Raw genomic sequence first — 24,983 nt, forward strand, 5'->3', positions numbered from 1 at the left:
TTAAAATTATGACATACTATGGAATGTTTATATAAAGCATTGGTCTCATCATGCTTACTAATACTATAAATGTGTTCATGAATACGGGTTTTTAAACTTCTGGTAGTCATTCCAACATAAAAAACTGGACATGTACTACAAACACTAATATAAATAACCCCTTTAGTGCGACAATCAACATAACCCGTAACCTCTAGTGTCCTCCTTAGGGTATCAACTGCAATATAGGGCCCTTCAGAAATGTCATCATTGTAATATGTGTAGGTACAAGAAAACATACCCTTTTTCCTTATGCTAGCTGGTTCTTTAGAGCTTTTGTTATTTTATATTAAAATTATTTCTAAAAACAAAATTTGGTCTAATCCCTGGAATCTTTGAAATGTCAGGATTTCCCTGTATAATTTTCCAATTACTTTCAAGCAAACGTTTTATAACTGCACTGTCAATACTCATGTCTAAGGAACAAGTCAGTTTGCCATCTCTACTGATGTTGGTTTTACCCATGGGCATAAGGGCATCATTATTAAAATCAGCCACATTCAATATTGCCTGATAATGTGAAGACCTTTTATTCAAAACTTCTTCGACAATGTTGTCTAATAAAAGTTTATCATACCCCCTATTAATAAACATAGATCTAATAAAATTAATTTCCAAACAAAGATCTTGTTCTTTTGAGGTCATACGGCAAGCCCTAATGAGCTGACCCCTGGGTATGTTTTTGACTGTATGTCTAGGGTGCCCACTACGATAGTGGAGATAGCTGTTAGTAAAGGTCTTTTTACGATGAATTCGACTGTGGAAACAATGTTCAATTTGGTCCCACCAAAACTGTATATCTAGAAAACTGACAGATAACCCAATGTCACCAGTGGTAAACTTCAAAAAAGTAACTGATGAATTAACTTCAGAAATAAAGTTATTAACAGTATCATGATTTCCTTCGATGATGAAAACTAAATCATCCATAAATCTATAGTAAAAAGAAATTTGAAATTTGCTCCTCAGCTGGTCAAGATACTCCTGTTCCCACCAGGTCATAACAAGGTTGGCATAAGAGGGTGCAGCAGAAGAACCCATTGCTACTCCTCTTTTTTGTTTGTAAAAAGTTTGATCAAACAAGAAATAGTTATTATGTAGCACAATGTCCAGTAATCTACAAATAATAGAAACACTACCAACACTATACTTGTTACTCTTGGTAAGCAGAATTCTTATTGCCTCCACCCCTTCTTCATGTGGAATACAAGTATACAGTGATACTACATCCATAGTAAAAATAATAAACCTATTGGGATCAAAAACTTGTCTATCTACGTAGTCTCTCAGCTTACTCAAAAAATGCCAAGAGTCCTTGATAAATGACTCCTGTTCAAATATTAAAGGTCCTAAAATAGCATCAAGGACAAGTGATATCCCTTCAGTAACTGAATGGGGTGAAGAAACTATCTGCCTAAATGGTGGATCCAAAAGATTTTTGTGTACTTTCGGAATACCGAACAGAACTCCTATTTTAGGATGTTCATTAACACAAAAATCATAAATTTCAATAGTTATTTCACTAGACATCAATGCTTCAAACAGATGTGAGTGAATTAAACGCTGTTTTCTCAATTTCAAAAAGGGGGACAACTTCATATTCTTCTTCATTGTTTAAAATTTCTAACATTTTTTGTTTATACACATCTTGTTCCATAATGACAATATTTCCCCCTTTGTCGCTTTTCATGAATCTCAACTTCTGATTTTTGTCACATAATTGTTTAAACGCCTTCCTATCTTCAATACTTAAATTATGTTTATAGTGACCCTTGGTAGATAAAACAGTATCACGTTCTTGTACACAAACATCTTCAAAAACCTTTAAGGTATGCATTAACTGAGGATTATAAGAGAAGGTTTAACTAAAGTTCTGTTAACTTCAGGTACGTTATGCATCAAGTAAAAAAGATTCAATTTCCTAACATATTTCTTAATATCAACTACAGTTTTACTAAAATCAGCCTTAACTGTTGGAACAAAATTCAAACCAAGTCTTAATACATTTAACTCATGTTCAGTAAAAACAGTGTCAGTCAGGTTAATGATATCAAATTGATTATCAATGTTCATTTGATGAACATATCAGGTTTCGTCCCGAGGAGTTGGACGCTAAAAAGGTCCGACTCCTGGTAAACACTGTCTTTTTCGTAGTTGGTAAGTTTTTCTTCACAAAAAAAGAAGTAGAAGAGGAGTCAGTAAGAGAATTAACTGCTCCAGCAACAGTCTTTGTCTTAGTAGCACAGTCATCAGATGTCTTTTCCGCCGAATTGTTAACGGCTAAATTAGAATCTCCAATATCAATAGCCAGTTCAGCATCTCCCCAACTACCTGGATCATTATTACTACAATCAGTGTCAGTCATATTAACCAACTTAGATGGAACATTTGGATTAGTTTTAAAAAAGGAAGATGAAACAAAACCATTGGTATCAGTACGTGCAGCGGCAACCACTGAACTGTAGTTCTGACTGTTACCGTTGTTAAAATTAGAAGCTTTGGCATTATTACTTTTAAAACCCACCGTAAAGTTGTCATAGGCAGTCCTTTCCTCATAAGAGGAGATATCACATAATAATTTCAAATGCTTCCTATTTGTAACTTCCGACGAATGTTTCTGCACTACTAACAGTTACAAACAATTATCCAATCATCATTGTAATATGTGCAGGTACATTTCTGAAGGGCCCTATATTGCAGTTGATACCCTAAGGAGGACACTAGAGGTTCCTGGTTATGTTGATTGTTGCACTAAAGGGGTTATTTATATTAGTGTTTGTAGTACATGTCCAGTTTTTTATGTTGGAATGACTACCAGAAGTTTAAAAACCCGTATTCGTGAACACATTTATAGCATTAGTAAGCATGATGAGACCAATGCTTTATATAAACATTCCATAGTATGTCATAATTTTAAAAAGTTTTTATTCTCAGTACTGGAAGTATGTAAGACAGATTTAAGAGGGGGTGATTTTAAGAACTATGTTGAACAAAGGGAAAACTTGTGTCAAATTAAGTTAAAATCGTATAAATTTCCTGGATTAAATGATGCTATAAACATTAAATGTTTTCTAAAAGACCGTAAATTATGCATTGACAAAAACATTAAAATGAAGTTATTTGACTAAGTTAGGTTTTTTATCACATTGCATCAGTTTTTAATTATTTTATTACTTGATTGGATAATTGTTTGTAACAGTTAGTATTTAAAGTGTTTTTCAAAACTCTATGTGGTATTCTGATGAAGTCTTTCGACGAAAGCGTTTATTAAAAAGGAGTACGCTATTTCTGCCTGTGCTGTTTATTTCTTCCTCGACCAACTTTTTTCTGGTTTTGCTTCATTCAGTGTTTTTTTCAGTGTTTTGTCTGTGGAAGTACTGTGGGGTGAAGCACCTGAAGACCACCCCCTACCATCCCCAGACTAATGGTCTTGTTGAGAGGTTAAACTCTACAATCAAGTCCATGCTACGGGCATTTGCAGACCAGTTTAAGAGGGAGTGGGTCAAATATTTGCCCCATCTGTTTGCTTAGAAAGAGGTTCCCCAGGAATTCACAGGTTTTTCACCCTTTGAGTTGTTGTATGGCCATAGAGTGAGGGGAACTCTAGATTTATTTTGTGTGGGAAGGTGAGTGTGAACCTCACAAGGAGTCTGTTGTGGCATATGTCCTAAAACTCAAGACAAGACTCAGGGGCTTGGCCCAGGAGAACCTGGCAGAAGCCAAACAGAAAAAGGTGTGGTATGACAGAAATGCTCGAGCTAGAGAGCATGCTGTATGGCAGCAGTTGATGGTTCTCATTCTTGTCAGACACAACAAGCTGTAAGCAGCTTGGAAGGACCCTACAAGCTGGTAAGAAAGGTCAGTGATGTTAACTACATGGTGGAACTGCTAGGCAGGGGCACAAATTGTACCATGTTAGCATGATAAAACCTTATCATGATAGGGAGGCCCTTGTGCCGAGTATTTGCAGTGGCTTGCAGGAGGAGTCTGAGGGAGATCTGGTAACTGAGGCTCGGACAGACACCTCAGTGGAAGGGGTAGCAATGTCCCAGCAGTTATCTCCTACCCAGGTTCGAGAAATCTGAGCAGTGTTGCAGGAGTTTGGCGGCATGTTCACTGGGAAATCAGGGTGCACCCACCTGGTGCAGTACTAGATGGATACAGGACCCCAAAGGCCTATTAGGCAGGCCCCTTATAGGGTGCCTGAGAGAGTCAGACAGACTCTGAGGAAAGAGATACAGGAAAGGTAATTCAAGTGTCCAACAGTGCCTGGGCCTCCCCAGTGGTGCTGGTACCAAACAAGGATAGCACCAAGTTCTGTGTGGACTACAGGAAATTAAATAGTCACACAGAGTATGATACTTACCCCACGCCTGGGACAGATAAGGCCCTAGAGCAGCTGGGCGGGGCTAAGTATCTTCTTACCAAGGCTTACTGGCAGGTGTCCTCGACTCCCAGTGCTAGAGAGAGGTCAGCCTTAGTGACTCCTTTTGGCTTGTATGAGTTCACAAAGATGCCCTTTGGGATGAAAAATGCCCCAGTGACTTTACGGAGGCTTGTAGATCATATCCTAGCAGGAGCAGGAGGGTTTGCCCTTGCTTACCTAGATGATATTGCCATCTGCAGCCATTCCTGGCAAGAGCAGCTTCAACATGTCAGGGAGGTGCTGGGCAGACTAGAGAGATCAGGGTTGACCATTTAGCAGAGCAAATGTCAGGTGGGTATTGCAGAGGTCTCCTACCTGGGACAGAGGTGGGAGTGGTGAGATCTGGTCAGAACATGCCAAAGTGGAAGCCATTCAGGCACGGCCTGCACCTGTTACCAAAAAGCAGGTGAGGGGATTCTTAGGGACAGCAGGGTACTACAGAAAGTTCGTCCCCAGTTATAGTGCCATAGCTGCTCCCCTCGCAGACCTGACAAGGAAGACCAGGCCAGATAAGGTAGTGTGGACCACAGTATGTGGAGCAGGCATTCCAGAAGCTTAAAGAAGCTTTGGGAGGACCCCCTGTATTAGCCAGTCCATATTACAGCATAGAATTTGTTGTGCAGGTGGATGCTTCGAGCCATGGGGTGGGGGCTGTACTTGGCCAGATTCAGAGGAACACACAGTGGTTTATCTCAGTCATAGGCTCCAACCTAGGGAGGAATGCTATGCAGCTGTAGAAAAGGAATGTCTATCCATAGTGGGGCACTGCAGAAACTTCAGCCTCATCTGTATGGAAGAAAATTCACTGTAGTGACGGATCACAATCCCTTAACATGGTTAAAAAGAGCCAGCTAGCAAAATGCCAAGTTGCTAAGATGGAGCCTAGGGTTGCAAGCATATATGTCAGTGAAGCACTGCAGTGGGATAAGCAATGCCAACGCAGATGGGCTCTCAAGACAGAGAATGGGGTAAGGTATACTCATGCTAGACCTAACCCTTTCAAGCAACGTTTCTCAAGGGTCAGAAAAGAGATATGTGAAGGCTGCCAAGCCTAGCTAGATAGAATTTTGTAGATAATTCTGTCATTTCTAAATAAATAATGTAAGCCACAGTTTTGTTTGATGTCAAAACTTGGAGCAGAGATGTCTAAATGAAGGAATTCTTCCCATTGTTTTGAGGCCAGAGTTAATGGCTAGAATTTGCATGTATAATTTTTTATTGCTCTGGCTTCCTAACCAGCTACAAGATTAAAAGGGCTATTAACCTCAGTTTCTGTTAGCTTGGGAAAACCAGAAAATTGTTAAGAATGATGTAATGTGAAGCAGCGCTGTGTTATCAATTTAGAGAGAGAATCAGTACAGACTGCTCAGAGGTGACCTGCGTCTGGCATAGGAGGCAGTCTCAGACTCCACCTTCACTGACCTGTGTCTGGCATAGGAGGCAGTCTCAGACTCCACCTTCACTGACCTGTGTCTGGCATAGGAGGCAGTCTCAGACTCCACCCTGACTGACTTGCTGCATATCCTTAAGTCAAACTCCACTCGCACAACCCACATGCAAGGTCTCAAACTGGTCTGTGACATTAAGAGAAGTTGTTGGCTGTGTGCGTCTGTGTGTGTGTGTCTCTGTGTTGTCTACTCCCTGCTAGTTCTCTCTCTGATCTGAGGCTGTAAAGGCTCGACTGCCCCACTGCCCCAAAAGTAAGGAGGGCCACTCAGCAAAACTATGTTGTAAGCAGTGGGCAGGTGGGGTATTGTTGGTTGTCAAGGCTACTGGAGTGGATCCCATCAAAAGTGCCAAAGGCATTGAACAATCTTGGGGCACCATGGTTATGCTCCTTTTGAGTGTGGTGTAGACAGCTGTGACAATACCGGTTGATTAACAAATTGAGGTAGGGGTCCTATTTAAAGAGAGACACAAAAGCATGTGCTTCAAAGGTAGAGGGATTACACTCCTCAGCCTTCTAGCAAAAACAAACTAAAGTGCAAAAAGGGAGACCTTGTCCAACAGTCAAACCTCTGAGGAGAGACGACATGGATTTTGTCCTCAGTTATGGTGCACTGACTCAAACTCTGTCCTTGCATCAAAACTGGAGTCTCATGAGAATTTGCCTTACTACCTTATATATAACCGGCACCTCGACATTTGTGAAAATCTACTATCAATCATTAACGGACCAGAGTTCCGCTGTGGCAACCCCTAACCAGGAAAAGCCAAAAGACAACAGCAACAACCTTGTATATGACCCAGAAGAGACATGTGACTGCACACCCAGAATGCCTTGAGGGAAGCACTACAACAGGACTGGGATCAGGGGCTGCTACTCCAAGCCACTTGATCCCTGTATTTGTGGGGTGTGTCCACATTCTTTGCATAACAAGGCTAATCATCTGTGAGGAACTTGATACCTAGCCTTGCATTCCCATAGCAGTTTTAATGGTTATATTTTGCATACCAACAACCCAGATGCAGGCAGAACATGGATATGCTAGGACATTTACTTTGTCTGCATCCCTGAGGGACATTGGTGCTAAAGTGTGGATGAATTTGCAATTTCCCCATTTATTCATCCAAATTATATCTGAATTCAGGAAGATAAGTATTTACTTTATGTTGACATAATGATGTGCTTCATGTGACACATATCTATCCCTTCAACAGGTTCTGTATTTTGCAACAGATTGTGATTTTGTGTGTGATAGGTCAGACACAAAACTAGCTGATCCACTGTGGGTGTAAGACAAAGACCATTATACCCCTTCTGTTTGTGATTTTCGGTAACATAATATTAAGGTGCAGCTAAGACCTCCGACTATACCACTTAAGGCCAGGAAGGCTAAATCTTTGTTGGCAGACCGCGTCTTCTTGGCCTCAAGTGACTGATCGTGTGCAGAAATTTCCTGCCAAGTGTGAATTAGCCTAGAGTAAAATCACAACCTTTATAATAAACATCCCTCTACTTTCCCATACAGCTCTTCAGAGAGGAGAAACAGCAATGTGAGGAGGAGAAACAGCAATGTGAGGTGGAGGACTTTAAATATCTTGGTATTATAAGTGAATGCAGAGCATTGGAAGACTGACCAGCAGATGGCAGTACTGCTGACCATACTATAGGCATTAAATCAGGCTGCAGTGATGAACAGACTAGTATAATAAATCTTCAGTTTACTGGTCTTGTCTCCATCCTCATGTATGGGTCATGAGCTATGGGTAGTGATCAAAGGGATAAAACTGCAGAGACCAGTGTAAAAGTCTGCATTTTGGATTCAGTCTATGCTACAGAAGGAATAGATTGGTAATAAGAGTACTACCGCCGCTGTTGCCTTGTTGAGAGAGCTAGTGAAGATGGTCCGGGGAATGTTTGGATGGATTCTCTCAACTTGGCTGGGGAACACTGGACGATCCTTAACTGTTACTAAAGAGAGGGATAACTGGTCTAACTCTGTTCATTTATTACCAACAGTCCTCACCAGAGGAAGTGGTTGTTGAAAACATGATTGATGAATGGCTTTGTCTGCTAGTAGCAAGCAACTGTTTCAATCAATGCATTATCCAATTTAAACAGGTAAAAATGCAGAAACTGGAGTATGGTATGTTACTGGCAAATGGCAAAAGAACCAAAGAACGGGAGGGCTTGTAAACTCAGCTACGACTGGCATTATTAGAAACCAATGTTATCTCAAAATTTTTCACACCTTTGAAGGTGGCAGTGTCTTCAGGGAAATGAGGGATCAAAGTCATCCATGGAAGTCAATCAAGTGAGTTATAAGACTGTCTTAGGTGGGTATGAGCGTAGCATTGAGCAGAATATTACCAGAACCAATGATGATGCCACAATATGAGCAAGAAACGATGGATTTCAACAACTGGCTGTCTTTCTGGTGTTGGGTCTAAGGGGATCAAATTTAAAAGCTTGCAAGGACATGCCATTGCTTTGCCAAGGATAGTCTGTACCTTTCCCCTTTAGGAATTTGAATATTAACTAAAACTTTATTTACCCCCATAGTGCCTTTTTGAAATTGACAAAGCTACAGGCATGGCAAAATCAACACAACTGAACCTCAAGGTGTTACTGCTCAATGCCAGGAGCTTAAGCAAAAAACTATACTCATCCAAGCCCACTTCACACTGGCGAATACAGACATCTGTGCAGCTACAGAGACATGGCTTAAAGTGACAGAGTACCCCAGTAGTGCAAGGTTTCAGTGCCTTGCATGCTGAGCAGTAGCTGCACAGACAAGGGTATAAGAGGAGGTACCTCAATATACACTAACAAGCATACCTCTAGGGTGGTCAAACAGGATTATGTGCTGGAGTTTCTCCACATGCAGATCACCATAGACCAAATACAATACCATATCCTAGCAACTGCAGGTCACCCTCCATGTCCCAAGAACTCACAGTGCATATGTGGACCTACTGGAGACACTTGCCATCAAACCCAACACTTAAATTACCCCTCTATAGAATGTGAATTCTACACAGCCTCAAATCTACAGGCACAGAGATTTCTGGACTTCATAAATACAAACACTCTTGACCAAATAGTGAATATGCCCACCATATGCTCAAACAATGGACCTCGTACTTACAAATATGGAAGAACATGCCATGTCTCATCCTCCCTGGTAAGGTCTGACCATAAAGGTGTCTCCTTCAAAATCAACATTGTAATCCCATTAAAACTAGTAACAATTGGGAAGTATTCTAAGGTAAGTCACCTTTTATTAAGTGATGGATTGTCACAATTAAATGCCCCTTTGAGTCCAGAGAACACAGCAGCCTATTTTAAATTGCCCTGAAACTCTGTGCATGGCTGCATGCAGACTGTTGTACCTACAGAAGTAAGCCTGGTCCTAGCCCTAGAAACAAACTGCCCTGGTGGCATCCCAAATTAAACAGGATATACAAACCCCCCGGGTTGGCATAATGGGTAAGGTGGTTAACTTACAAACACAAGGTGCAGGATTTGATTCTGACATGGGGTAATTGCAAGTCTTAAAATGTTAGCCTAGTACTAACCTATGAACCTATGAAAAGGAAAAAAAAATATGGCAAAACAAATCAGGAAGGATAATTCCCATAAAGACAAAAACTCTCCAGGTAAACAGGCAACTAAGAGAGCTAATTAGGTCAAGCAAAACCAACTTTGAGGTTAAGATGGCTTGCCAGGTAAAATATACCCAAGGCCTTGTTAGAAACCTCAAGGGTAGCACACAACAATTTGCTGAACTGGTGGTTAATGGTGCCACATTCACAGAGCCTGATATAGCAAGCCTGTTAAACAAATTCAGCTCCAACTTTATATCCCTAAACTCCCAACCATCCTCTCAAAAATACCTTCAAACAGAACCCCATCAACTATGACTGGGGGTGCATCTACTGGCTAGTCAAAGCCAAGACCCTGGCCTCAGTGGGTGCCAATAACATCCCAGGATGCAATCTGAATATTCTAAAATATGACTTATCAGGACCCTGGAGTTATTATTTAACTATAGTCTTAAAACGTGCGTTGTGCCGTGTGAATGGAGGAATACAATGATCATCACCCCTTCATAAGGGGGAGCTTTCAACAGATCCTGGAAACCACATTCCCATTAGTGTGACTAGTCTTATTTGCAAAGCCATGGAAAGAACTGCCATGGAAATTAACAAGGACATAGGAAATATCCATATAATGGATCCAGCCCAGTTTGGCTTTGTCAAAGGAAGGTCATGCTTACTGAATCTGGTGGACTTCTTTGAAAAGGTCCCCAAGGCAGTGGATGAGGGGAAAATAGGGGTGCACTGCTTACCTAGATCTGGCTAAAGCATTCAATACATCTTTGGAAGTTTATATAGCAGAGTGACAGCTGGAAGAGGCAGCAAACTAGATGACTTTCTATTGTTTATTTTCTCTATATAAATGATGCATTCCAGCCTCCCAGCAGTTTCATCTAGGGGTGCTGCTTCCTGGGTTTGCAATTTAGGATGATTCTTTCTACCATTCCAACATAACAGTGCCAGCATAAGCCAGAGAAAACCCAGCTCCAGCCACTTCACAATCTGAAGGAAGCCAAGTCTGCAAGTCTTCCTTTGGACTAGAGATACTTGTGCCTTGCTGGAGTCTGCTTCCCTGCAGTGAAAAAGAAAAGTCAAGTACGAATGTGGTAGCACCAGTCCCGATACGAAAAAACAGCAATAAAGATCACACTTGACTTGAGTTACCCTGACAGCTAAGAGGAAGAGAATTCAACAAGAGGAGGTTGGGGCTGCTGATGGATACATCAGTTATATAAAAACCACACCTAACATCATTCAACCACTCAATCCAGTGCCTGTGGCGAAGAAGCAAAGGCCGTCGTCAATTTAATAAGGTACAAGCAATCAACAAACTAGGCCCATTTGTGACATTTATTGAACATCTACCATGTTGCTTTGGGGCTAACTGGTAGTAACTGTTGTACCTTTTGCTGGATGTCTTTCGGAGGGGTGAAGAAGCGAAGGCGGTCGTTTGTTTATTGGGACCGAACTTATTATATCCACAGAGACTTTTAGTTTTTGTTTTCATGATTCTTTAATGGTGTATTTTTGACTCCTATTATTGTGGTATGTTCTCCTGAGTTGGTTATAAGTTGAGGCTGGCACCAGGTTCATTGGAAGTTGAAGGGACATATTGATTTAACGTTATTTGTCAGCTAGCGTTTTGTACTTTCTTGAATGGTTATACATTACAGGGTTGATGCTGTTCAATATTGTCTAAGTGGGTTCCTTCTATTTATGTACGACAACTTTTGAGTGGAAACTTATAAATAACTTTGGTTTGTTAACCACACCCTCAGTAGTCACTCACACATACCACACCACACCCTTTTCACTAACCCCTTTAACTGCTTCTCTACCACCCACTCAACCCCTCCTACTATCGCTCACCACTGCTCTCCCACTACAAAAAGTAACATCAAAGGAGAAGAAACAAACCAACACAATGGCTCTCCTACACTTAAAGGAACTTTCTATACATTTACTTTGGTTCTTCTCTGGTTATCCATCCTTACATCCTATCACATACAACTTTATCTCACCTATCCAACACAGTGGCAAACAGAAACCACAGCCAATACACTAAAGCCAACACACTTCCCTATATCTCCATTTGACCTTACTCCAACTCAACTGCATCCCTATGTTAATTATAAACCAACAAACAAAATTAACCCCTACTTATCCCAGAAACAAAAAAATACTACAAAAACTACTTAAGCTCTACCTATACCCAACTCAAACTCTCTTGCTGTGGAGACATACACCCCAATCCAGGACCCATTACTTCACTCCACAAAGACCTAACCCAATCAAATCCTCTTTATAAGACCAACCTCCTCTCTTCTGCTCTTAAACATTAATGTGAGAAGTATACTTAAAGTTCAGGACCTCCATGCACTATTGGCATTATACAAACCAGATTTAGCTGTACTTACAGAAACTTGGCTTAGACCAGAACACCGTGATAATGAGATCACACCCCCTGGTTACAATATTATACAGAAAGATAGGCAAGGGAAAAAAGGAGGAGGTGTAGCCATTCTGTTTCAAAATAATCTCACAGTAGAACAGCTTAACTACAACTCCCAAGATGGTCAATGACAGAACTCATTCTTGCTAAATCACAACTAAACTCTAGAAAACACAGTCATAGCAAGTGCCTATATCCCCCCAGGAAACAATACTGACACTATGGAGAACCTGCTAGACTGGATGACTATCTCCCATCCTCATGAGATCATACTGCTAGGGGATTTTAATATTGACTGGTCTGACTGTACCAAGTACAATCCCTCTACCCACATTAACCTACATGGGTTTACCCAAGTCATAGGTACCCCCACAAGAGTTGATAAGAAAACCAAATGACAATCCATCTTAGATTGGATACTTCTGTCTGACCACACCTTGGCAAACCAGGCAGGCTGCCTACCTGACAATTTAAGCAACCAACCTACTTTATTAGAAATAAATCCCAATGCTATAACCAACCCATCCTCAGAATAGTTCACAACAAAAAAAACTTCAAAACCAAGGCCCTAAACAACGAATTAAAACACTGTGACTGGTCACCTTTTAAACACCTACCCCTAGATGACTTAGTAGACTACTTTAACTCAGCCTTTGTCAAAATCCTAAACAGTCATGCACCAGCCCATACCATCAGAGTTAAAACTAACTATACCCCTTGGCTAACAAAAGAAACCAGAACCATAATGAAAGATAGAGATAGAGCCTGGGCTCAATTTCATAAACCTAAAACCACCATCACAAAACAAATCTTAAGACCAAAAAACTTATAAAACTCGATAAAACCAATTACTATAAAACCTTGCAAGACAAACACACACAACCCTCAGAAATTCTGGTCCTCAATAAATAGATTACTGCACCCAGGTAAAACCAGCACTCCCAACACCCATAGTACCAACCGACGCTGAGGACATCCCTACCCAATTCAACAAATTCTTCACCGAAACAGTCAGCCTCATCTAACACCCTAAATAGCACCACCATTACCACTCCTTCACCAACCCCTACTACCCCTATTACACAACCTCCCCCATGCTTCTCCCCAGCACCCACACAACTCATTACTAAACTCCTCAAGAAATTGAAACCTACCACACTGGCTGCTGATAAACTTCCTGCTGATTTCCTTCAACTATCAGCTGATGCCCATCTTACCTTGTGTGTCTATCCTCATTAACAGATCCATATCTGAATCTAAAGTACCTAACCTCTGGAAAATATCTATTCCACTCCACAAAGGTGGAAACTCCCTTGAGCTCACCAACTACCGGCCAATTGCAATTTTATCACCCCTATCAAAAATACTTGAGTAGTACATGCACAACTAATGCAATACCTTCTAGAAAATAACCTTATATCAGCATCACAACATGGATTTCGTCCCTCCCATAGTACCACAACAGCCCTATTATCCTACACTAACATAATAAACGCCCACAGAAACAGACTTTTTGTATCCACTGTTTTCTTAGACTTATCCAAGGCCTTTGACATGGTCAACCACAATATGCTTCTCAAAACTCTCTACCCTCAACCTAAACTCCCTCACTATATCATGGTTCGGCAACTATTTATCAAGCCGATAGCAAGCAGTTCTATGGCAGGACCAACTATCCTCCCTTCTACTAGTATCTATTGGAGTCCCTCAAGGCTCCATTCTTGGTCCCTTACTATTCTCCATATTTACAAATCAGATAGCTGCTTCCTCTCCTTCTACCACTATAGTGCAATATGCTCATGACACTATCATTTGTGCTGCCCCTACCCTAAACAAGCTACAAGCAATAACACACCACAGCTTCCCTCTGGCTGAAGCATGGTTTTCTACCATAAAACTTTTATTCAGTCCCAAAAAAAAAAAAAAACAAATTTTCTTCAGCCCAGGTAGATCCCCTGCACTCAATGACTTCACCACCTATTATCGACCCTACTGTATATGCCTCACCAATCCTGACTAATCTTCGCCACAGCGAACAAAGCAAAATGGCATCTTGCTACAAGATTGCCAAATTTGCCACAGGCGTCTCTAATAGAGCTCGCCACTGTCTTTCCCTCAAACAGCTCAACTGGCTTGCCTCAATTACTTCTTACCACTCAACTCTCCAAAGCCCACAAACTATATTAATAAAATCCCCATTTTACAAGACCTAATGCAACCCTACACCACCACCCGAGCCTTAAGGTCAACAGACCAAAATCACAAGTCATCAAACATAGGAATGAGGCTGGCAAATCTTTTTGCCTGCTCTATACCCAAATTCTGGAACTCCCTTCCAAAACATAACGTCTACAGGTTCTGCTCCACAATTTAAAAAACTACTCAAAACCCACTACATTAACAACTGGCTATGCCCATGTGACTCCCCAGGCTAATCCACTACATTTGCAGTGATGCAATGATTCTACCAAGGATCACCTAATACTGCCTAACCTCTGTATATTAATTCTTAACTAACGATGTTCTATTCTGTTCATATTTACTTATTCATCTCTGAAGACCGTTAAACATTTACCTACATACAAGTGGTATGCTTCTGGAATACAATAATTGTATCTATACATATATCTGTGAAGAAATGCAAAATATGTTCTTGTATAATATTGTATGCATTTAGGAGAAAGTGTTGCAATTCATAAAATTATTTGTTAGATTGTTTTAAGTGGAGCTTTTCTCCCCGGGCCTCTGCTGAAAATGGAACTGTGTCCAGTCAGACTTTCCCAGTCAACAAATGTAAAATAAAAAAAAATAAATTACCCCACTCCTGCATTGTCCACAAACTTACAGAGCTAGGTATAACCCCCTTTATAACCCTGATAGGACCCAAGAGGTTAAAATCAGACCACCTCCACAAAGAGGCCAGTCATCAGTGGAGTTCCCCCAGGACTTGTGCTGGGCCCACTCCCCTTTGGCATCTACTTCTCTGATGTCAAAGCCAATGCCAAAGTTCTTTGGCTGACCAAGTTCACAGATGATTGCAAACCTATACAGTCATTGAATCCCCCCCCAAGATGAGGACACCCTTCATGAAGGTCTTAATACAAATGTTTTATGCCAAAGCCATGGCTTAAAACTCAATACCGTGAAGTGCATAATAGTATCTTTTACACGCAACTTTGTCATCACTAAAACGATGCCTTTAAAAGTTGATTCACTAGTCAGGGACCTGGAAACGCATGTAGACAGTAACTTAGCCTTTGACCAACATATATCTTGAGGTAAATCCTTATATATATACTGCTCAATGTACAAGAAGGGCATGGCATCTAGGTCCAGAAAGGTCATCATACCTCTATACCTGGCCCTCATCAGGCCCATTATAGTACAATACCCCTTTTAATATTACCTGACCTGATAAATGCAACAACTGGAATGTCCACAAAGGTTTCTTACAAGGATACATGGAGTAAATACACTGTCCTATTGCTGATCACCTGAAAAACCTGTCTCTGACTTCTGACAGATGATCTTTGCCTGGCATACAGGGAATCCCTGGACCCTGTTTTGATGAACCTTTTGCACATCCGCAAAACATGTTGGAGAGATTTTTCTCAGAGAATTCACATTTTCTGTTACAGGCTTCCAATCCATGTAAAGCAGAGTTCCTCCATATCTCTTTTTAAGCAAAACTTGGACCAATGGACAGGGATTCTTAAATTCACCCCCTGGTCTGGCTCCAATGTCTCATGTACAGAGGCAGTCAGTAAATCACCATCTACATGCATCAAATTTGTGGGTCACATTTAGGTAGCACAACTAGGCTTATGAACTCTAGTGGTCATTAGCCTAATATACACCTATGATAGTTTCACATTATACCGTATCTAAATTCAAAACATTTAAAGTTGAAAGAAATTAATCAAACATTTGTTTAAAACACAGAAAAAAAGACACTACCATACTCCAGCCTCCTTGCAGTACATGGGGTTTTAAATGTGCTACCACCCATCTACAAAGAGCTGAATTTTACATGGTACACATTCATTGTAAATGAATTGTTCAGGGAGGCTAAACAATTCTAGAGTGTAACTGCTTGTATACTAACAAAACAGTCATGTGATACATCAGATGTGAATTATATTTCAGGAAGTACAGACCTATAAGCATTCTTGTTGCAACCATCCAAAACTGTCATTGCAAGGCCGTTTAGCAGAAAACTGGAAGAGCTGGATTCATATATTTGCATGTTTAATTCTAGTGGAACAGCAAAGAATCGTGAAAACTTACATGCCAAATTTCTGAATGTCACTAGGGAAGAGACTTTAAAGATATTAAATATTACAGTTACCATTCTAGGAATAAAATCAGAAGTAATTAAAGAAATTTGCCATGAAAGACCACAAATAACTTGTGTTTGGAAGCAATAAATGAACCAGAGACTGGCTTAATTTGAAGATTTGCAAAATTTACTAATTAACAGCATAGACTGTGGTATCAAAATTATTAAATGGACAGGCTATTGAGAAGCAGACCTGGCAGTTGTCAAATGGTGCGACTGTAGAGTCTACTACAAGCTCTGTCCTTGGAACTCTAAGACCACCACCTTGCACCTGGGACTCTGATATCCTGCAACTCACAAAGGCTGATTGCTCACGCTCAGACTTGTGTGTTTTTGAGAAGGCTGAGCATCTGTGCAGAGCTAACAGAGTGGTCACACGTTATCTGTACACATTTGAGTTCAAGCAGGAATGGAGGGGGCGAGGTTAGGTTTAGCGAGAGAGCAGCAGGGGGAGTTTCAGGCTTAGGGAGGAACCAGCAGGGCAGTTTGAGGGTAAAGCAGCAATCGGGGGACTTCAGGTTTACTGGGAGCAGGAGAAAAGACTTGGCCTCTGGTGCAGCTATACTGTTTAGCAGGGCCAGGGGTGAGAAGTCCAAGTAATGAAATGAGCTCGAGCTAGAAGGAGAGTTGGGGCACTTGCCACAGAGCAAGTGACTTGCAAGCTGCTAGTAAAAGAGCACTTGTAGCAGATTTGAGGCTGTACATACAAGTCAGTCAAATTTCAAGATTAAAGTTAAAAGAAAAATGGAGGAAGTAGAAGCCAGTAAGGTAAAGAGCAAAAAAAAGGGCAAAAATAAGGGAACAGTAGGAATGTGCTGCAATGGTTGTAGAAAGGAAGCAAGTCAAGTCAAGGTGTACAGCAAATATCATGCAGGTGAAGCTGAAGCCTCATATACTATGTGGGGCTTTAAACTGGAGTTGTAGTATCCTGATTTTAACCAGTTTTGTTCAATCTATGGTGCAACCATTTTGTGAATATGTATAAAAAAGATGGAAGAACACTCTTACTGGAATAGTTATTACTCCTGGTGGTTCAAGTCTAAGTCCTGAAGGACTTGGCTATTCCTGAGTAGTCTTGAGGAAGACTGTTTTGCCTCTTATAATGGCCTTTGTGATGTGGAGAGGGGGTCCTGAGGAGGACCTTTGTAGTCCTACCAAGGACTTTGTGTGTAGTACCTGTCAGGTAAGAGGTCGGGTTGCATCCTCGGAGTCTCCCCCTGAGCAGACAGGGTCTGGTACAGTCAACGGATCTTTATTTGGTCCTAAAAAGGACCTTTGTCAGCCCTGATGGGTCCTCAGTGAGGTCCCTAGCTAGTCCTTATAAAGACTGGTGTGCCCCTTGTTGCTCAAGGCTGGGCTAGGAGATTTTCAGGTGGGTAGCCCTTGAAAGGACTGGCGTGCCCCCTTGTGGTCCAAGGCTAGGGTTATTGGTGGAAACACAGTCAGTCCTTTTGAGGGTCCTGAAAAGGACCTAGGTAGCCCTTGGAAGGACTATTCAAAGTAAAAACCTCAATCCCTTATAGGTACAGACAGAAATAAAGCGATGGACAGGCCTTAGACAAAACCAAAATAGGCCACAGCTAAACACATACTTCACACAACAAAACACAAATAGCATGCAAGGTTATCACCATGAAATAAATGAATCATTGAGCCAGTTCCAGTCCAAAAGAAATCTTTTATTCAGTCCTTGCAGGTTACAATTTCCAGTACGACCTTCCTCCAACCATTATTCTGAGTAACTAAACCTTTTGTAGTTTGCTTACTTTATACAGATCTGAAGTGGGTGTGTCAGGTTAGACAGCCAACCACAAAGTTGGGGGGGTTGAGTAGGGCGTTTCCTTTATTTTGTCAATCCTCCTGATGGGTGTGGCTAGCCATTTTAATTTTTCAATCTGATCCAGGATGTTGTTACAACCAATAGCCTTGTGTTATATTTCATAGAACCTTATCTGAGTTATACTATCCTACTTTAAATCCTTTTAACAAGGTTTAGAATGCTAAAATTCACCAAGTTTTAAGGGGTCCACTAGTGCCTGCATTTTGTTTTTAGCTAATAGTAGAGGTGTGCCACTTAACCATTATATTTTACAATCTTCAGGATAACATATGACAAGTATTTACCATAAAAGACAAAAAACATTAAAGACATTAGACTAGACATCAATCTAAAACATAGGCCAGCGCTTCCCTGGGAGTTCCAGAGAAGAAAATGCATCTTTATTTTCGTTCAGAGTTTGTGACCAAGGCTTTCGCTTATTAGCTTCTTCAGGGAGGAAGGAAAGGGTGGAGGGAACACCATGGTTGCAATTTGGCATAATATAATAAATTTACCTAAACATTTCTGATCCCAAATGTTGGGTGGGTGTCTCTACAATATTACTTTTTTATTTTTATTATTGTTGTAGTGGCCCTTTCCCCAATCATGTAAAATTACAAATCATGTGATTAAAATTAGTTTTGGATTACCAACATTAAAATAAATTAAAAATAAAAATCAATCAAGACAAAATGAATTAAAGTAAAATAAAATAGAAATAATATGGTTATATTCAACTCCCATCAGCCTCTTTGGTGCCCTTGTTTTTCAGATCCAAGCAGGAGAGCTACCTGAGCTTTAAAGGACCAGGGTTCCCTCCTTTTTAAGTATTAAACCTTTACAATATACATTAAACTGAGGAGAATCTTTGAGTGGGTGATGTTAGAACTCACTGCTTTGGGACATAACATTGGGGCAGCTTTATAATGCTTTTAACATTATCCTGCTGCTTAAATACAATAATTTGTGTTTCTGGCACCAAAAAATGCTAGAATACATCCAGGGGCCCTAACTAGAGGGTTGTGGACAGCCCTGTGGAACAGAGAGTCGGCTAGGAAGGGGGCAGGAGCCTGGTGGTGGAATTACCATGGAATTACCACCATGTGGAAAGTTTAAATTAAGGCTTTAAAACATTATTTATGGAATATAAAGAAAGCAGTGTCCTTCAGGAGAAATTTCCATTTAGTGTTGGTTTGTCCTGTGGATTTTTTTTTTTTAAACTATTTAATAGTGTTTTAAGGTTTTGGCAACAAAAAAACACTAATCTATGTTTGGGAGCCCTACTTAGTGGGTTGTAGCTGGCCCTGTAGAACTGAGGGTTGGCTAGGAAGGGTGCAGAAGCTCAGTGGTGGATAAACCACCATATGGAAGTGGGAGGAAATTAAGGCTTTAAAACGCTATTTATGGGATACAAAGGCAGCAAGTGTCCTTAAGGAGACATCTCCAAGATAGAGAGTATCTATAAGAAGAAAAGACCAGCGTATTTAAAAATTTGCATATTGGTAAAGAAATGAAGGCAAGTTGGTTATTGGTACTGAAAACAGATTAAACATGACAGGATGAAGAGGTGGCAGCCTGCCTTATGTGCTGTGTGCTGTAACAGCACTAATTTATTTGCAAAGATTTTATTTTTTTTGTCCCATTTCTTTATTTTGTAGATGTTCTTTTTGTACTTTTACATTCTCAAATATAGACATACACATATATATTTGTGTGTGGGTATACGCGTGTCCATATACACACACACACACATATATATATATATATATATATATATATATATTTGTATATGAATATATACACACACACATATATATATATATATATATATATATATATATATACATACATATATATATATACATATATATACATATATATAAGCTTTAATCCAAATAACTTGAGCGACACGCTTTCGGAAGGTGCAATGACCCTCCTTCCACAGAAGACAAAAAACAATGAACACCATTTTCCAAGCCATTGCCCCTGGCAAACGCAACTTGAAATAGAGTTATGCTGGCAAATTCGTATGGCATCATATTTTTATCCTGGGCTTAATGATCATGTGTCTATAGGATGTCTCCTCAAGCATTTAGCCTTAAGGAGATAAAATGCGTGTTTTCTTGTTGTTTTAATATGCTGTTTTCATCTATCTTAATATTGGCTATTGGCTATACATGTATTTTAGTATTTGATTAATGATTTTTAGTATTGTATAAAGTTTTAAAGTATTAACACATTTAAGTATTTGTATAAAATGAAGTGATTTTATCTGAATTTTATAATTTTCCATATTAGGTTATGCTAAGTTACCTAATTATTTTAACTTTTGAATAATTCTTCTATTAAGTTGGATATTTTGTGGCCTATTTAATGTACAATGAAGTGGAACTTTTCCACCCCTCACCTTATTTCCCCCATTTCTCTGCAGTATGTAGTTGTGCTTTTTCCTCCCATTCCTCTGCAGCATAGAACTGTGGTTATCAGTTGTTGTGCTAGCTTCATTAATAGGTTTATAGGTGTGTTTGATTTAATTAACACTTAGTGTGCTGTTAAAGATCAATTAGAAGACTTATTTAAATGCTTGTAAAATGGTGTTCATTGTTTTTTGTCTTCTGAGGAAGGAGGGTCACTGCACCTTCCGAAAGCGTGTCGCTCAAGTTATTTGGATTAAAGCTTCTGTATTGGGTGTTGAATCCAGCTCATTTTGTGTTCTTGTTTGGTTTTCGATTTCTTGGTTTCCTGATATATATATATATATATATATATATATACACACACACACACACACACACACACACATATATATATATATATATATATATATATATATATATATATACATATACATATATACACACACACACACACTATATATATATATATATATATATATATATATATATATATATATATCTATATATCAACACACAAACAACCCAGATCAAAATATATGATAAACCCAACAGCAAAGTGCAGCATAAAACAAACTTCTTCTTCTGGCAAAGATCAACTTCAATAAATCAAAAGCGATTTGGCGATACTCTGCTTTAATAACAACAACAGTAGCAACACAAAGACAAGCGTAGGCTTTCCTCCGCTTCATCAGACGTTTAAATATAACTGTTCCTGCATTTGCTCTTATATCATTTGCTTGGTTAAACCAACATACTTAATTAAGCCTCACCCATTCCAATTCCATATTTAAAGCGCCATTGCAGCACAAATAACAACATTTAAAAATCAACGTACAATAACATTCAACTTTTAAAACATGACAACTAGCCTAATAACACTGGAACTGTTTATGATCTTTGGTGTTGTGCATCTAACTCCTCATAATTCTATCTAAAGTAACTGTTCATGATATACACTCCCTTTATTAGCATTTAGCTGTTAGTTTTGTAACTCCAATCCCGGACACTGTCTCAACCCACAATACAGGACTTGGCCATTTGAATCCACATAAAATGAAAAAAATAATAAAATATTACTGTTGCTGGTAGGGAGAGCTTGGTAGCAGTGCCATTTCGGCATATATTAGTAACAGTTTAGACCTATGCCAGTACGGATTGGCGCCCCTAGGGATCGTGGAAGTAACTGAAGCAGATAGAAAGCCTGCGGATGTTTTGGAGGCGCCATGGTCGCCACAGTAATATTTTATTATTTTTTCATTTTATGTGGATTTAAATGGCCAAGTCCTGTATTGTGGCTTGAGACAGTGTCCGGGATTGGAGTTACAACGTACACGAAACGAACAGCTAAATGCTAATAAAGGGAGGTACGTAGCCCCGATGAACAGTTACTTTAGATAGAATTATGAGGAGTTAGACGCTGCACACAACACCTAAAGATCATAAACAGTTCTAGTGTTATTAAGCCAGTCGTCATGTTTTTAAAAATTGAATGTTATTGTATGTTGATCTTGAAATGTTGATATTTGTGCTGCAATGGCGCTTTAAACATGGAATTGGAATGGGTGAGGCATTTTTAAGTGTGTTGGTTCAATCAAGCAGATGATATAAAAGTAAATACAGGAACAGTTATATTTAAACGTCTGATGAAGCGGGAGGACCCGTGAAAGCGCTTACGTTGTCTTTTTGTGTTGCTACTGTTGTTGTTATTAAAGCAGAGTATCGTCAAATCGCCTTTTGGATTTATTGGAAGTTGATCTTTGCCAGAAGAAGAAGTTTGTTTTTATGCTGCACTTTGCTGTTGGGTTTATCATATATTTTTTGATCTGGGTTGTTTGTGTGTTGAGAGATTTATTCAACATGGAGGGCACAGCAGCGGCAGCTTTGGGTTCGAATGAACAATATAAAGACAGTAATATGCGGTTCAACAGTTTACTGAAGGATTCAGTGAACCCCCTGTTACAAACAGATGTGAGTGAATATAATAATATCAAGACAATGAATAAGAATATTGATCAAGATGTGGTTCTACTTAAAAGGAGTATTGAGAATGATATTTTTAAATACAAACGCCTGCAATGCCAGCGCTTCCATTTGGAAGCAAGCCTCAATATGAACATTATACCAAGAGGCCTTAGGGTCTTGAATATGCCCAGTTATGGAACTGTTTATGCTGATCTTTTGAGCAAATGGCAAAAGATCAATATTGAAACAAGCAAAGCGTACATGCAATTACTTATAGATTTTTTTCAACCAATTGAAAATGACTTAAGAGAGAATGTAATTAGAAAACAAACTGACCTGTTTGAGGTACATGGTGATGGTCCAACAGAGCTGTATTTGCAGGAATTGGCTGAGAAAGTACAAAGATATGAAGTCAAGATTCTGGATCAAAAGAAAAGAAAGATATCGCGAGACCTAGAAGACTTTGCTAAACATAACGTTTTTACTTGGCCTAGGGACAGTAATTACAGTGACAATAGCAACGTGAATCATATGTATAAACAACAACCAGGCCCAGATCGTAGTGGCCCAGCAAGACAGGACACACGACCAGAAGCAAGCGTAAGCAATATGAATGATAATGGGGGATTGGTACCTATGCATCAAGGTTCTGTTACAGCAGAAGGAACCACAGTTACTAACACTGATTTAATTACAACACAACAAATAAGCAATGATAATGGATCAAACCAACAGGTGGTAGCAGATGTACGGAGAAGAACTATTGTGAATTATTCTACAGGGAATGACCCATCGGTTTTTCCTTTTCCCATACGCACAGGCAGGAGAGGATCGTCGGAAACGGACAATCATCGAGGACAAAAGAGGAAAGAAGCACCTCAGCAACAAATGCACACTATCAAGAAAATGTGGTTTCAAAAAACTTAATATGGAACATTTCTACCTATCAGCTATCTGAAGCAGAGCGTGATTTACTATCTAAAGGCCTTGGGTTCATACCCACAAATAAAGTGGATATAAGTGAAGCAATCATCGCTCTACGCATGTTTGCTAGAAATGTGACCTTAAAATTGATGTTCAATACTGAAACACATAGTAATCATAATCTAAAAAAGAAGAGTGAGTTTCAGCCTCAGTTACCCCCTAATGTAGAAGTATTTGTTAGGGCGGTTGAAAATGCTTTTTATGAGGACACAAGTTTTAATACAGCATATGTTACATCTAATATGAGTGAATCAGAAAGTCAGGCATTGACTAGCCTTAAAAACAATTCTAGCATTATTATTAAACCCTCAGATAAAGGGGGTCCTATTGTAATTATGGATGCCCCATATTATTTTGACACCATGGACCAAATGCTAGATTCTGAAGCATATGAAGTCATTAACATGGCAGATGTCAATCAAATAATAGACAATGTAAGAGGGGTGCTATTAGAATGCTATAATTTAAATATAATGACCAAAGATTTGTTTGATTATTGTACTGTGGAATACCCGGTTATCCCACAAATAAATGGCCTACCTAAAATACATAAGGACCCTAATCACCCGAAATTTAGACCAATAGTAGCGGGTGCAGGGTGGGTGACAGAAGGTATTTCCGTCTACCTGGACCAACAATTAAAAATTGTATTAGAAAAATATCATCATATATTGCGTGACACTCAACAGTTTTTAAAGGACCTATATGTATTTATGGAAAGTCTAGGTACGGTTACTGACCTGATTTTTGTGACATTGGATGTAGAGTCACTCTTTACGAGCATTCCCAATGACACAGGGATAAATATGCTGAGGGAGTTACTTATAACAGATGGCCACATGGAAATGATCAAGTCAGATTTTGTTTGTTTGCTACTAGAAACTGTTCTGGATAACAATGTTTTTCTCTTCAAAGATAAGTTTTATAAACAGAAGAGAGGCGTAGCGATGGGCACGAGTTGCGCAAACGCTTACGCCAATCTAGTTATGACATCATGGGAGAAAGAACATCTAATGAATACACCACAAGTAGTATTTCATAGACGCTTTGTAGATGATTTATTCATTTTATGGGATGGCACTGAGCCATCACTACATGAGTTTTTTATAACGTTGAACAGTTCTAGCAGTTTCTTGAGATTCAGCATGCAATTTTCTAAGAATATGATTGATTTTCTTGATGTCTCTATAAGTAAGTTAGATGACAAAATTGTTACGAATGTATTTCGCAAAATTTGCTACTGTCCATCATTCCTACACAGGACCAGTATGCATAACCCTAGTGTATTTAACAACATAGTAAAGGGTCAGGCCCTTAGATTGGCTAGACTCTGTAATAATGATGACAACTTAAAAACAGAGCTACATAATTTAAAAACAGAATTTGTGGCCAGGGGGTATAACCATGATGAGATAGACGATGTTTGTACGAATGTCATTAGAAACAGAATGACATTTGCAAGACCCTATTTTTCTGATGGGGCTACACAGGTCTTGAGTGGG

Source organism: Protopterus annectens, chromosome 8.part0 (assembly GCF_019279795.1).
Source record: "Protopterus annectens isolate FY-2018-M chromosome 8.part0, PAN1.0, whole genome shotgun sequence".
NCBI lineage: Eukaryota > Metazoa > Chordata > Ceratodontiformes > Protopteridae > Protopterus > Protopterus annectens.